General features: G+C 41.3%; 1 pseudogene; it reads right to left on the bottom strand.

The window, feature by feature from the left end:
- Nucleotides 1-2,454: 2,454 nt before the first annotated feature.
- Nucleotides 2,455-2,567, bottom strand: LOC102863793 (annotated as a pseudogene).
- Between the last annotated feature and the right edge of the window lie 2,701 nt (nucleotides 2,568-5,268).

Raw genomic sequence — 5,268 nt, 5'->3', positions numbered from 1 at the left:
TTTTTCAATGCAGCATATAATTCCATTGTGTGAATATACCATAGCTTCTCCATCCATTCGTTTTTTGATGGGCACTTTGGTTGTCTCCAACTCTTTTCTATTGTGAACAAAGCAACAATAAACATGGGTGAGCATTATTTTTGTTTTCTATATCTACTTTTTCTACCTTGGTTCGGGTTTTTGCACTTTGTATTTGTCAACTACATTAGCTCCTTCCCATAAAAGTAAGTAAACCTTATGTTTATATGTATTATATTTACTGGCCCCAAAAGCAGAAGAGATGGCTTTATAGCCTTCAGCGTAGGACAAAAATGTTGCACCACCATTTTGGCGATAACAGTTTTCAGACAAGATCCACTCCCAGACATCTAAAGATGGAAATTTTATCTTCTTCCTCACTGCCTCACTACTGCTGGAGTTTTTTTCTTTTGCTATAGCACTTGTTATGCATCAGAGAGTTGGACAATGACCAGGGAGGATAGAAGGAGAATTGATGCCTTTGAGCTGTGGTGCTGGAGAAGAGTATTGAGAATACCATGGACTGCTAGGAAAACAAACAGATTTGTCCTGGAAAGGGTTAAACAGGGTGGCTCCTTGGAGGCAAGGATTCTGAGGCTCCGTCTAACATACTTTGGACGTGTTGTGAGGAGAGACCAGTCCTTAGAGAGGGACATCATGCCTGGGAGGGTGGAGGGATGGTGCAGGAGAGGAAGGCCCTCTATGAGGTGGATTGATTCGGTGACTGGGATAATTGGAATGGGAGTGTCAGAGACAGTGCGATTGGCACAGGACAGAGCGGAGTTTAGGGCTGTTGTACACAGGGTCGCTATGAGTCGCAAGCGACTCGACGGCACATAACAACAAACAACAACAACATAGCATATGTTTATTAAAGTATAATCCACACTAACTGTAATGTAATTTTATTACATTCTTACCAAGAATGCTCTAAAAATCTGAGAAACGTTTAGTTCCACTATTATTGTGAAAGAGGGGGGAAAATCCGCTTCAAATTGTGTTGTTGTTATGTGTTGTTGAGTCGTTTGTGACTCATAGCAACCCTATGTACAACAGCCCTGAATCCTGCTTCATCCTACACCAACTGTACTGTCTCTGACACAGCTACTCTCATTAACCCAGTCACTGTATCAGTCCATCTCATCAATGGTCTCCCTTTCTTTCTCCATCCCTTCCACCCTTCCAAGCTTGATGTCCCTCTCCTTGCAACATTCACAAAGTATGTCTGATGACACCTCAGAATCTTTGCCTGATGTCCCTCTCCTTGCAACATTCACAAAGTATGTCTGATGACACCTCAGAATCTTTGCCTTCAAGGAGCAGCTTGGCTTACCCCTCTCTAAGACAAATCTGCTTGTTTTCCTGGCAGACCATGAAATATTCAACACTCTTATCCAGCATCAGTTCTCTGTCATTCCTAATCATTCCTCAGTTCTCTGATGCATAGCAAGTAATTGCAAAGAACATGGCCTGGATCAGGCATACCTTAGTTTCCAGACTGATATCTTTGCTCCTCAGTACTCTGGAGAGGTTTCTGACAGCTGACTTTCCCAATACAATCTGTCTCTTGATTTTTTGGCTGCTGGTACCAAGAGTGTTGCTAACAATCTCTGTCACTTCACCATCTACCATAATACTGCCAATTGGCCCAGAGATGAGAATCTTTGTTTACAACTCTTTAAAAAAAAAAATCACAACCTTTTTCTTTTGTTTACAGAATTCATGAAATTTATCCCCTCTGACTTTGACCCGCATCAGTATTGTATTCTTTCAAAAACTAGCTCAGTGTAGATTTTTCCCCAATCTTCTTCCTGCTTTAATAAGCAGGATTGGCACTTTGGGTTTCTTTTGAGATATATCAAAACAAACCCAAAGTGCCAAACTATCAAGCCAAAGGTCTTATAGCCCTGGTGTGTCCACTTGCTGTACAAAGGTAACTTGTGGTTGCTGTGAAGCCACACACTTGGCACGGATGTGTCAAATGTGATAATGGTTACCCATTGTGGACAGTGTTTGGTGGAGCTCCCATTAAAACAAGCTTGGAAGCAGGAGCGGCATCCACTTTCGTAAATGGCTTGCTTCCAAAAACCCTATGAGCCTGGAGAAATGATGAAAGTCACGCAAATGTCGAGGACTTTCATTCATAGGGTCACTATGAGTCACCTACAACTCGACAGCACTTAACAACTATATTGGAGAGTAGAAATGAAATCAGTCCCTATACTGGGCCCTATTCAGTAGCAGCTTCTTGTTCCATAGGGTTAATGAAGACTTTGAGGAAATAAAAGTTGTTTGGAAAAATCCAGGTGTAGTAGTTGCTTTGTATGTTGTGATGGGCAGAAGGGATGAAGTGAAGTGTGAAGGCCCCTCACACCCTCCATCTTGCCTCAGACTATGTCCTGGAACCCCGCGGGGCGGGGGGGAGGAGTGCCCCCCTCATTCTTGCTTCTTGGGATTGTTGGCGGCCACCTAGTAGTAAAGAACGACAAGCAGGAAGAGCTACACCCCAGCATATTGACAAAGATGGAGAGCTGCATGTCCGTGATCATCCTCTAATGCCGCTGCGAGCAAGTTCCAGGCAGGAGACTCAGGTCCCGTCTCTTTTACGATCCTTTCAGTCTTATACTTTCTTAGAAATCCTTTGCAGTGATGGTAGGCATTGAACTTTATTTCATTGTTTCTCTGTTCTCAGGTTTTTTCAGGTGCACTTTTCTGTAAGTTGTTTGTTGTTGTTCTGGTTTACCGTTAAGTCACTCGTGACTCATAGCAACCCTATGTACAACAGCTCTGAACTCTGCTCCATCTTGAGCCAATGTTATTGTGTCTGACCCACCTAGCTCCATTACCCCAGTTACTGAAGTAATGCATCTTATCCAGGGTCTCCTTCTCTTTTGTTATGCCTCCTCCCTTCCAAGGATAATGTCTCTCTCCAAACTGGTCCCTCCTTGCAACATGCCCAAAGTATGTCAGATGGAGCTTCAGAATCCTTGCCTCCACAGAGTAGCCTGGTTTCACCCTCTCCAAGATGAACCTGCTTGTTCTCCTAGCAGTGCATGGTATAGTCATCAATACTCTTCTCCAGCACCACAGCTCAAAGGCATCAATCCTCCTCCTATCATCCCTAGTCATTGTCCAGTTTTCTGCTACATAGCAAGTAATTGCAGAGACCACAGTTTGGATTATGTGCACCTTAGTCTACAGACTGACATTGTTGCTCTTCAATGAAGAGAGGCCCCTGACAGCAGATTTTCCCAATGCAATTAATCTTTTTATTTCCTGGCTGCTGGTACCAAGAGCATTAATTGTAGAGTCAAGCAAACTGAAGCTGTTAATAATCCCATCTCTTTACTGTCTACCACGATGTTCCCAATCAACCTAGTGATGAGAATCTTTGTTTTCCTGATGTTGAAATTCAATCCATATTTAAGGCTGAAGTCGACCTTCTGCAGCAAATGTCTCTGGTCCTCATTCGTTTCAGCAAGGAAGGTTGTGTTATCTGCATAATGCAAGTTGTTGATTAGTCTTCCTACAATTCTGATGCCCTTTCCCCCTCATAGACCCCAGCCTCCCAGACACTCTAACAAAAAAGATTATGAAAAAAGAGTTTTAAAAAGGTATGGAGACAGGATGCATCCCTGGCACACACCTTTCCTGATTTTGAACCATGCAGTGTTTCTTTGCTCTGTTCTGACAACTGCCTCCTGGTCATAGTAGAGATAGAAATTTCTTTACACTCTATAAGCCCCAAGTACTCGATGGCACATAACAACAACAACAACAACAACAACAACATTCATATGTGGATAATAGTTTTAATCCAAGCTAGGAAAGTTTAATTTAATAGTGATATCTCTTCAGTCTTTTGAATGGTGAGATTCACTGCTGTTGAGTCCATTCTAACTCACTGAAACTCTATAGGACAGAGGAGACACTGTCTCAGGGTCCCAAGGCTGTAAATCTTTAAAGATGATTTTGCCTCATTAATTTCCTATGGTCAAGCTACTGACTTCTGGATTAGCAGCCCACACTAACCTGCTGTGCCACTAGAGTTATTGGAGTGGTGATAGAATCTCATAAATGTTTTTATTCTTTTTCTCATATTTTGAACTATGTACATTATTTATGCTTGAGACTGATTCTTCTTTAGTTTATAGGATATTAGCATCTTTGTTTTCCAGTTCATGAAGATGCACAGATTAGGTAATGAAAGTTGTGTCTGGCACATATGCTAATGGTTTCCAAAGCTGTAAATCTTAATAGGAGATTGCTTGTCTATCTTCTGTGGAATGACTAGTGGATTCAAACCACTGACCTTTATTTACATAGCAGCATACAACTCACTACACTATTAGGGCTCCTTTGGCATTTACACTTACTTTTATTGCATAAGTTCTGACATTTAGCTACTCTGTGTTGGGTTTCAGAGGCTGAAAATCATGAATGGAAGAGAATGGCCATCTTTTTTTTTCCTTGGAGTCAGTGGTGTATTCAAACTGCTGAAGACTCTTGGCTTTTAGATAAGCAATGCAATTCATTATCGACTATATCACCAGAGCACCATATTGGTACATGTAAGTGCTCAATAAATGCTAGTAATTATGATTCCACTCTTTTTAACTTCCGTGACTGCATGGTCTGTGACTCCATTACTGATAATTACTGGAAAACTAAGGTACAAACTTAGAAGCTGCTCCACAGAAAAAATATGAGCAATCTCCTCTCATGTAATTTACTGCCCCTGAAAACCCACTGGAGGGTTCTGACTCAACAGTACTCTGCAACTGGGAAACTAGGATCTCCACAATCAAATGAATTAGAAGACATTCATTCTATCAGAAAAAGCAATTTCCACCTATTTTATTATAATTCAGTCATGCCAAAATGGATCCAAGACTGCTTACAAGGTACAGTAATCTAGGAAACAAGAAATACACATACAAATCAACATTAGAGAAGCTAGAAAATGCCAACATCAACATCAGGATAAACTGTATTATCCCACAGAGTTATTAAATTAGCGGTCCAAGAAAATTGAGACCCATTTGTTTATGTTGTATTTGAAGGGTTGTTGTTGATTGTCTTCGAATCGAGCACGACTCATAGCGATCCTATGAACAAAAGGCCTGAAGCCCCTCTGCAACTATCGACATTTTTCAAAGTTCATAGAGTTTCTGGAGGCATGTGGTTTAGAAAGTAGATGCCACTGTGGCTTCCAATTTGAAGGATGGGGGTAAAAAAACGTTACATTCT

The sequence above is a fragment of the Elephantulus edwardii genome, unplaced genomic scaffold (genome assembly GCF_000299155.1).
Source record: "Elephantulus edwardii isolate Elephantulus edwardi_28Jun2011 unplaced genomic scaffold, EleEdw1.0 scaffold00624, whole genome shotgun sequence".
Lineage (NCBI taxonomy): Eukaryota > Metazoa > Chordata > Mammalia > Macroscelidea > Macroscelididae > Elephantulus > Elephantulus edwardii.
The sequence above is the reverse complement of the archived record's forward strand: the minus strand, read 5'-3'. Positions and strand labels throughout refer to the sequence as shown.